This window comes from Petaurus breviceps, unplaced genomic scaffold (assembly GCF_028583685.1).
Source record: "Petaurus breviceps papuanus isolate PSGF00001 unplaced genomic scaffold, PetGlider_PUasm1.0 126, whole genome shotgun sequence".
Lineage (NCBI taxonomy): Eukaryota > Metazoa > Chordata > Mammalia > Diprotodontia > Petauridae > Petaurus > Petaurus breviceps.
Genome location: NW_027185655.1, coordinates 15,679,042 through 15,689,951, shown reverse-complemented (window position 1 = coordinate 15,689,951; position 10,910 = coordinate 15,679,042). Strand labels below are relative to the sequence as shown.

At 41.4% G+C, this 10,910-nt stretch overlaps 1 protein-coding gene across 3 annotated transcripts in view; it reads left to right on the top strand.

Moving 5' to 3' along the window:
• The first annotated feature begins 6,550 nt into the window (after nucleotides 1–6,550).
• The window catches only part of KLHL8 (kelch like family member 8), a 42,748-nt gene continuing 38,388 nt past the window's right edge, over nucleotides 6,551–10,910 (top strand). For 2 of the 3 annotated variants that reach the window (XM_069093640.1, XM_069093622.1), the window contains exon 1: nucleotides 6,551–6,751. The gene's annotated coding sequence lies outside the window, so the exon portion shown is untranslated. Of the gene's footprint in view, nucleotides 6,752–7,093; nucleotides 7,235–10,910 lie in introns of those variants that run through there. The other variant, XM_069093631.1, reaches the window with a different exon arrangement.

Below are 10,910 nucleotides of genomic sequence, written 5' to 3'. Positions count from 1 at the left end.
CCAACACTGGAGCCGGTGCTCTTACTTGCTGTGCTACCTGGCCACCCCGGATCCATTAATTTCTGAATTAATATGATGAGACCCAGAGAGCAGAGGGTCAATAGGTGGCCCAGGTGAGGTCCAAACTTCCCAGGTGAGAAATGAAACCAGTCCAAAGCTCTAGTGTATATGAATACTAGTATCAGCTTGTGCAAAGCCCCTTTGCTTCTAAAACAAGAAATAGAAAACTTAATGAAGTTTTAAAAAGAAAAAGATTACTGCTTTGTGTCTCCTTCATTCGTGTTTTTTTCATTAACTTTGCTTGAATTCTTTCCTTTTGTTTCTCTAGGTGAATTTCATTATTATTTGTTCAGGTTCTATAAAGTAATCATTTACTAATTTGGTATAGCACTAAATTATTTAGGCAATATTGCTATTATTATCATATTATTCTTTTTTATTATAATGCTTAGCTGACTCATGAGAATTTAATATTTCTCCAATTATTTAGGTCTGTATTTGTGCAAAGAATGTTTCATAATTGTATTCATTACATTCCCCGTGTATATAATGGTAGAAGGAATTTCAAGTGTTTTATGCATCACTGTTCTTTTAAGTGGATTTTTTTCCTATCTCTTCCTGCTTTGCATTGTTTGTAATATGCAGAAATGTTGAAAATTTGAGCAAATTAGTTTTATATCTTGCAATTCTGCAGAAATTATTGTTTTAATTTTCAGTTGACTCTTTAGGGTTCTCTAATTGACTAACATCATCTGTTAAAAAGTATTATTTTCCCTCTCCTTACCTATGCTAGTGCTCTCAATAGCAGAAGAGATAATAGACATCCCTGCTTTACTCTTCATCCTTCTGGAAAGGGTCCAAGGTTAAATTTTTTTTCTGAGATTGAGTTATGTTCCATATTTCTTGTTCTGTTAATTTTGTACATTTTGTGGTTTTGTAAGTGTTTGTTTCATTTAAGTTTATTTTACTGGCTTATACTTAGGCAAAGTAGTTCTTAATGATTTCTTTTATTTTGCAGCATTTGTTGTGACTTTTCATTTTTGATGTTGGTAAATTTGGTTTTCTCCTTTCTTGTTAAAATCAAGTTTGCTAGCAATTTACTCCTGCACACCCCCCCCCCACCCCCAATCCCCTGTTAGGTTTATTTACTGATTCCTTTTTTTTTTTGCTTTTAATTTTATTAATCACTTTTTTGATTTTCATAATTTATATTTTGATATTTATCTGAGGTTTTAAAATTTATTGAATTTTTTTAGTCATTTTTTAAAGTTATGTATTCAATTCATTGATCTAGTCTTTCTCTCTTTTTGTTTATGAAGGTGTTAAGATACATACATTTTCCTCAAAAGACTGCTTTGGCTATATAAAAAAAAGTGTTATCTTAAATGAAAATATTATTTATCTAATTTTTTAATCAATCCAATTAAAATTTTTTCAACGAACACAATCTATTTTCTCTTCCCTTACTTCATCTCTCCCAATTAAAAAAAAAATCTTCCTGGAAAATATACATAGTCAGGTCAGGCAAAGCAAATTCCCAGATGGTCATATCCAAAATTATATGTCTCATTCAGCTCCCTGAGGCCATCACCTATCTGTAAGGAGGTTGGTAGCATGCTAAAATATTGATCAGTTATAGCATTGATAAGAGTTCTTAAGTTTTTCAAATTTGTTTTGATAATTATATAAAAATTTCTCCTGATTCTGTGCAGTTCATTCTCCATCCATTCTCTTAGACAAGGTTTTCCGGCCTTCTCAGAAACTGTCCTTTCCATCATTTCTTATAATACAATAGTATTCTATTGTATTCATATACAATAACCTCATAGCTTACAGTTACTTGACATTACAAAAAAATCCTGCTATAAATACCTTGTAAATATGGGTGTTATTTCTATTTCTTTGATCTTTTGTGAGGCATGGTCTTACTAATGGTATTGCTGGGACCTACCAAATTTTAGGGTTAAGTTATTTAATGTCCAATCAATTTTTAATCTCTGCCCCTGGACCCTGGACTCTCCTAGGTGAGCACTCACCTTCCCTTCCCTATAACAGGCTGCCCTGCCACTTTTTGGTCATTGTCAAAACATGCCACCTTCACCACTTCCCTTCATATGTCTCCTTTCATTATTCTGTAAGCTTGAGGTCAAGGACTGTCTTACTTGCTTATATTTTTGGTGCAATGCCTGGCATAGAGTAAACACAAATACTTTTTCATCTATCATTCACTCATTACTCTGAAATCCTAACATTGCATTCCTCTTCTTTTCCTTGATAAGATTTTGTGGGTTTGTTTGTTTTTTTTACCTTATTGTCACTCTATCTAACCAATTCCCCCATTAGTTTATTGAATTGCTGAGTTCATGCATTTTATGGAAAATAGATGTTTTATGTCTTCCCATAACTTATACTGTGTAATGATTTTTAAGTGCTGACCTTGGATATGGTTCAAGCACTTGCTTTCTTGAAATTATAAACATTATGGATTAATTTATATTTAAGAGAAGAGTGATGTGATTCTGTCCCTTATCCCTCACACCTCACTCCCTCACAAAGGACAAGAATTTAATATTAATAAAAGTTAGAGAAGAAAACTGTGGATTGCCTAGGTAGACACAGCCAGTGTAGTTGTCCAAGGTCAAATTTGGATTCAGGTCTTTCTGATGCTGGATCCAATTTTGCCATCTAACTGCCTCTATGCTAATGAAATGTTAAATTAATTCTAAAATATCCATTTATGCCCTCATTCCTTTGTGAGGTACAAATACTTTTCAATTAGGTCAAGAGGGGAATGGTTTGGGATTGGCCAAGCAAAGGAACTGGCCGTGTCCCTGGGAACTTTCAATAGCTAAAGATCTTGATGAATTTCAGCGAGCGACAGTGGGATTTTTTTTTCCTCTTCTCTTCCTATATTGACCTCTTAGCTTTGAAACCAAGCTCCTACCAGATCAGTAAGAGACACTGCACCCAATGAGATACAAAGATCCACAGTCCAGACCTATACAGATTCATAGGGACAGTCACTTGATCAAGGAACTGCCTTCAAGTGGCTAGTCATGGAAATTGAAAGTCAAACTGTAGAGAACAGCAGACCTCAGGGCCTTGAGAAACTCTGAAAAGGCCATGCAGTGACAGGGGTTATGAGTGGCCTTTGTCATTATTACATCTTGCACATGTGCCTTACCATCATTGTATTCTGTCTTTGCCTGTTCTCCCCTGTTTATATATGATGTAGAAGAGAGATTATGAGGACGTTTTGTAATAACTATACTTCCTATGCTGTTGGAGTAAATGGTTTCCCAAAGAGCTGAATCTTACTGACTGACTGTTTATGTGGGAAGCACTCTGGTGGGGGAATCGTGAACCAGAGGCATTTATTAAGCACTTATTGTATATTAGGCGCTGTGCTGGGTATAAAATACAAGCAAAAAAAGACAGCCTCTGTCCTCAAGGAGCTTCTAATGAGGGATGACTGCACATGAAAGGCAACTGGAAATGAGAGGGAGGTCTAAAGAGTCTAAAGCAGATCTGAGAGGTGAATGAGGAATGGCCAGCCTTGGACTGTCTCCAGAATGGAGCTTCCTGGAAGGAACTTGCCAGTGGGAGGAGGCAGATAGATCACTTTGGCAGAGAGATGTTCCAGTGTGAGAAAGCCCCAGGTGTGGGAGCAAGGTTCTGTATGAGAAAATAGCTCAGTCATGGTGACAAAGTCGTGAGGGTCACAAGCACATCCTGGTGGAGGATGAACTACAGAGTTTAAGAAATGCAGACCCAAAGGGTTACTCTTGGAATCTGAGTTAGCTGCTCACCTCCCAGGGGGCCCACTTTGCCAGTGCATGTCCCACAAAGTCAGAGGTTACATGTAAACAGAGTTTGAGTAAATGAGATATAGAAATTAAAATTACAAGTTTGAAACAAAAGCCCGTCCTCATAAAATATGAAAACACTCGGGTAGTCAAGGAAGGGAAGATGGATAGCTTAGGGAACAAAACCATGGAAAAGCCACATATATATCCTTTCTGTATATGTAAAGGGAATCTGGTACATGTGCACAGGGCTTCAGTTGGAGGACACGAGGCAACTTACTTCTGGGAGAATTTGTAAGGAAAATATCTTAGAGATTATGGCACTTGCTTGGATACTCTAGCTGGTTCTACTCAGCTAGCCTGGTGTGGAGAGAGGGCTCTCTGGTTTTAGAGGCATTCCAAAAAGCCTGTCAACTTAGCCACTTCCTCTTTTGCCTGATTCAAATCATCAGAAAGTATTTATTAAACACTTCCTATATATCAATTATTGTTAATATATTATAATAATATATTAATATTAATAATTTTAATTAATAATATATTAGTAAGTATTTATTAAGCACTTTTCTATTCATCTGGCGGTATGCTAAGCAATGGGGATTCAAAGAAAGGCAAAAAAAAGAATCCCTAAATTCAAGAACAGAAGGTGGGGGTTATGAGGTGCAGGCTCTGGGAACCCCCTTGAGCTCTGATTGATTTGTCCCATTTGATGAGGCATTTGCATGAGGCCATAAGCCTTTCATTGTGGCTCTGCCCAAACCTTTGTTACTGTCTTGGCCCTCCATTGTCCCTCTACTTCCCACCCTTGAGCCTATCAAAATATCTATACCCAAATCAACTGTTACTTGACCTCATTAACTCCTCCTGAAGACCCTCCCCAAACTCCTCCCCTAGGCCGCCACTAGATTCCTCCCACAGCTTTTTCTGTATATAAGATCCCATCTTGCTCCATGAGGTGTGAGGGTGTCATAGAATTTTCTAGCACAGACTTACTCTGTGTCCAATACAAGCAAACTTTTAATAAACTTTACTTTTCTTTGGCTGAGAAAAGACTTGAGTCGAATTCATTTGGCAGGACCCAGTGTGTTGGTATTTTGGGGTCTAGAGCACCCTTAACCTCAAGGGTGTCTGACATTTAAAAAGTTCAAGAGATATAATGCCTGGGTAATCAGTCATTTTATTAATAATGCCAATAATTTTATTAATAAAAGAGGTCAGTAGAACTTTTAAATGCCAAAGACCTCATGGCAGTGGACTCACAGTTTGTATGCCCTTGGAAGAGTAGGTGTTCCTGAGGGTGGCAATCAATTCTGATTGGTTAACAATAAGGGAATGAATATTGCAATGAGGGGTAGGACCTATCCTAATCAAATTTGATCGTGTCCATTTACTTCTAAATTGCCCAGTCTTGGGCAATCAATTCAAAGAATTAATCACTGTAGAACAAAGTGGGCTTCCCGACATGGGTGGGATCTGAACAAGATTGAGGAGAAAGTTTATCAGCAATGGCCTTCAGAAATTGAATGACCTACTTCTGAAAAAATTCTGGTCCTAATTCAAGTATTGATTATTAATATGAGGGGGGAGAGAGAAAGCATGCAAACAAACAAGATATATACAGAATAAATTTGGGGGGGGTGATATTAGAGGGAAGGATCTAACATTAGGATGGGAAAAGACTTCTTGAGAATGGGAAAAGTTGAGTTTAGCTGAGACTCGAAGGAAGCTAGCTAAACCAGGAGGCAGGGAGGAGAAGAGAGAATTCCAGACACGGGAGGAAGTCAGTGACAGTGCCTAGATCCAGAGTTGGAGGGTCTTGTGAAAACAATACCAGGGAGGCCAGGGTTACGGGATCAGGGACGATGGGAATCAGAATACGGTGTGAAAAGACTGGAAAGGTAGAAGTGGGTCAGGTTATGAAATTCAAACACAGGATGAGCCTGGAGGTTCGGAGGCAACCAGTGGAGTTTATTGAACAAGAGGGTGATGTGCTGAGACCTGTGCTTTTAAAAGGTCAAGGATAGCGGAGCGGAGGAAGGATGGGAGTGAAGAGACGTGGGCCAGGCTGACCAATGACCAGGCCAGGGCATTAGTCCAGACGTGGGGTGATGAGGTCCTGCACCAGGGGGATGGACACTGACATTGGTTTGGTTTCACTCACTACACCTTCTACAAATACATTTTTGTGCCCTTCAGTGTGTACTGTTGTCTCCCCAAGGACTGTAAGTTCCTTGGGGACAAGGACTGATTATATTGGTTTTTTTTATTGACTCTCCAGAGGTTGGTGCTTTATGTCATGAAGATACGTGCATGCATACATAAACACACACTCAGGAAACAGCCTGCCTAGGGAACACGGGAGGCAGCTTCTCCAGCCCTCTTCAGCTGTGTTTACTCTCCCTTCATGACAATTTTACTTTCGTTGCGGCTGCCTGCCCCTGGACGCACAGTACACATGCACATATAGATGCATATGGATAGGTAGAGAGAGTTGCAATATTTCTATATCTAGTAGCATATGTATGCAAGTTCTTATGTTGTTCAATGAGGCGGGGAGGACCGGCCAGCCTCGAAGGTTTCCGACAACTGCAGAGGAAGCTGTTAGGGAATCCTGGGCTCCGCGCCCAGCACGTGCCTCTCTCACGTCGCCTTGGGAGAGGGAAGAGCGGAGGACGCAGAGGAACTACATTTCCCAGAGGACTCTCCGCCCAAGCAGGCCCGCCCGCGCATGCGCGGTGACGCAGGGGGCGGGGCTGCTAGGGCGCGCGCTTGAGGCGCGCGTCCCCCGCCGTAGTTCGACTCGCCGGCGCCCGCCGGCCTGACCACGGAAGCTCCCGAGCGCCCAGCTCGGAACCTGTGTCCCAGTGAAGTCGGCGCCGCCTCTTGTGGAAGAGCGCAGGAGCCGGGGAGGAGGAGGGGGGTGGACCCATATCAGACCAAGCTAGGTAACGAGGCCTCCGGTCTGCCCCGATCCCCCTACCATTGTCCCCTTCGCGCACCCCGCTGTGCCCCTGAGGGGAGACTCGCGGCCCCCCATCTCCCTGGCCTGGGGAGGGGGGGGGTGCCGTGGCCGCTGCGTCAGCCTCGCCGCCCCCGGCCTCCGCCGTCGCGGCCCCCTGCTGGGAAGGGGGGACGGACGCCGCCGAGGGTCCGTTCGGCATCTGAGAAAGAGGGGGCGCTTCTGGAAGGAGAGGGGGCGATCCGAGAGCGCCCCCCGGAGCCCGGGGCCTGGAGCGGCCTCGAGGCTCGGCGGCGGCTGGGGCGCGCGGGGGCGGGGGGCTGGGAGGCAGGGCCGGGGTCCCGACGCGTCCTAGCTGGGTGACCCTGGCCGAGTCCCTTCACCCCGCCTGTCTCAGTCTCCTCATCTGTAAAGCGAGCCAAGCAAACAGGGACCCACACGGGCTCCGGAGCCCGGGAGACGCATGAAGGTAGAGTCCGCGGGTGCGGGAAGGGGCGGGGGCCGGGAGGGTGAGGACCCCCCGCCGCGGGGCTGCGGGGGGCCTGGGGTCAGCGTCCCAGGAGCCGGTCCCCGAGCCCGGCTTGCACCCGGGATGCTGGTTCTCCTCCCGCAGTGAGGCAGGAGAGGTGCAGACCTCCCGCGATTGCCTGGAGCCGCTGACGCCTCTCCTGAAGCGTTACCTGGAATTAATCTTGCGCACAATTTCATGTGAAATTTACATGTAACATACATATACGACTAGATACAAATGTATACCTGATACAATCAGCTCATTTTGTCTCGCGGATCCGCTCGGCCGCTCTTGGAGCCTGTAGACAGACCCTTGTCAGAATGTTTTAAAACGCACAGCATACGCAGATTGACAAATGAAAGCAATTATATCGAAATAGGGAAATATTGTAAAAAGGATTCTGAAACCCCAGGGATAAAACGCAAGTTTTCAGCTCTCAGCGCCCAGGAGGCTTTTGTTGACCAGTTTCTTTAAAAAAAAAAAAATAGCTACTAATTGCTATGAATGTTGATGTAAAATAGACTCCGCTGTAACATTCCCAACTACCTATAGTTACCTTTAAGGTCATCCTGGACATTTAAGGCAGTTTAATCTCTCAGCACTTGATAAATAGAAGTGTCCTGATATCAGTTAAATATTCTAAGACACTGAATTCATTGAGAAAAAATTTGTTCCATTTTCAGGGAGCTTTATGAACTAAATCATTGATTAATAGATATGTAGTATTTGAAACATAGAGCAGTCATTACGACAGCTAAGTATAACCCTTATAGGAATATGAATTTGGACTTTTAAAAAGTTATTCTGGGGGTGGCTAGGTGGCGCAGTGAATAGAGCACCAGCCCTGAAGTCAGGAGGACCTGAGTTCAAATGCGGCCTGAGACATTTAACACAAAAAACTAGACGTGTGACGGTTGGGCAACTCACTTAACCCCAATTGCCCTACCCTCTCCCCTCCAAAAAAAAAAATTTAAAAAAAAAACCCACAAGGGGCGGCCAGGTAGCACAGCGAGTAAGAGCACCAGCTCCAGTGTCGATATGACCTGGAGATCGAATCCCGGGCTCAGACACTTAGCACCCACCCAGAAACACCTGGCCGTGTAACCTTGAGCAAGTTACTTAACCCCAATTGCTTAGGGGCGGCCAGGTGGCTCAGCGAGTAAGAGCGCCGGCTCCAGTGTCAGCATGACCTGGATCAAATCCGGGCTCAGATACTCAGCACCACACCCAGAAATAACTGGCCATGTAACCTTGAGCAAGTTACTTAACCCCAATTGCTTTAAAAAAAATTAAAAAACCCTACAAAACTATGTGACCTTGGGCAAGTCATTTAACCCCAATTGCCCTGCCTTCCCACCTCCAAAAAGCAAAAAAAAAAGTTTTTCTGAGATTTCTATGTTTAAGGAAAATCACATGTAGGTTTGTTTTGGTTTTCTGTATTTGGATATACCACAGAGTCATTTATTTTGAAGATGAAGACATGTTTATTAGGGAGTTGAAAATATACATGATTGTATTTATCAGTACTTGAATATGATTTTATTTCTACCATGTTACAGTAAGTCTCTGCTTTCTTAAATTTATTTATTCTGTATTAACCTGTTGAAATGAATCAATATCAAGTAAAAGGTTTTTAATCTCTTATTTTTTGTACATACTACATAGCTTCTAATACAGTTAAAGTCGTATAAGATGCATTGAGTCCTACTTGAGGGGATTTTGTCTTCCTTTCTATAAACTATATTTTCTAAAAGAAAACTCTTGATATTGTTCATTTTCCAGTGGATTTAGTTTATGTTAATGTGGAAAACATTTATTTTTTCGTCAAAGAAATGCATTTGTAGTATGTTATCAGAATTCCAGTGACTTTTTAGTTCACATGAGTCAGTCCTGTTCTAATAATAACGGAATTGGAAGGACCATTAGTAAACTTCTCTATTTCATTGCCCTATCTTGGGGTGGTTGTTTAAATGAATGACAGCATTTACTCTCCACTTTCTTTCTAGTATTGAAATGTTATGTTTTAGGATATAACATCTGTAAACTAATCATAAATGTGATATTTATGTTCATATAGGACCATGATAGGACTGATCCCGCATTATACATTTTCTCATGGTTTATTTTCTAAGACTACTATATTTGAGAAACCCAATAACAAAGGACAAACAGGGCTTCTTTTTTCATACTGGAAACTTGATTAGCCCTTGCAGGAAAAGGAACATTCCCTTTTTCTGTGACATGCATTATAGAGGCATCTAGTGAATGTTAAATACTAGTTAATAATTATATGGCTTTCATGATTGTTTTAAATGAAAAACAGACCAGTATGTCTTCAAGAAATATTTCTTCCTCCTCTTTTAGAAATTTAAAACTTGTTTATATGAATTAGGTCATTTTTAAAAATAGTATAGTTGATAAATTGGAGGTTCTTTAATATACCTAATTGAAATTTGAGAATCTTAGACTTAATGTCAACTAAGTTAAATTTCAACTTTTATCACTGAAATCTGAACTGTTGTATGAAACTTATCTATTTCCCTAGGGATAGGTTGCTAGGCTATATAGAACTGTGTGGTTTCATGCCAACTCATTTCTGGATCACAAAGCCTAGTGAGGATTTAATGGGCAAATGTTGCCAGTCACAGTGTTCTTAATGAGCTTGGGCAGCAAGACAACATTGGACAGTATGTGTTGGGAATGAAGGGGTGGAAACTGGCAAACATTTTCACCTAAAATTGAACACTAGACTCATTTTAGTGACATACATAGAATAAATTGCAGATCTCTGTGTTTAGCCGTCTAGTTTTGTAGTGTTAAGATAAATAGACTCTGAAGAGCCTATAGTTTTCTACATTGGGCACTTAAGACACAGTCACCATGTCAACCTAGAAGGTTTATTCACCCCTGTTGATTGGTCACTTCCTCCTGGAAACTTCATTTTAAGGAAGGGTTTGGACCATCTGTGCTTGCTTCTTCATTCCTCTCTGGGCTCTTCTCCTGAATCTAAGGACCTTTTTTCTTCACCGTGTTTCAGGAACCTTCTCATCCTGGGAGATGCCTCAACTCTTGCAGCCTGGAAGCAGTCTTCTCATCCTGGAAGATCCTTTTGATTTTATGGTCCCTTAATCCTTTATTGGGGAGTTCCGCTTGGAACCTCCAGTTGAGGAAGTGCCAAGGCCAGCCATGATTATGCCTTCATTTGTCCACCATCTCCACTCCTGAGTCTTCAGATTTTTCATCCATGTTCCTGTGTGGGGACTTCCCCACTTCCCATCCCCAAAACATTTTATGTTGTCTTTCCCCATTAGAATGACAATCTTTTTGCTTATATTTATTAATGGCAGAGCCTAGCTTTCTTTTTACTTGTATTCCCGGCATTTAGCACAGTTCCTAGTACATAAGGAAGCACTAAATAAATGTTTTTTGACTTGATTTTAGATAACAATTCTACTGTGTTCTGACTATGAGAAAGGGAAATCCTTATCATGCAAATTTTCAGTAATAAGGGCTTTATTATGCAACTTGCCTAATTTGCCGGTTAAGATCTGCTGTGAGAAATATTTGTGAATATTTAATTTTTTGAAAGTGACTAAGTGAAAAATTATAACTAGTTATCTTTTAAGCATCTCAG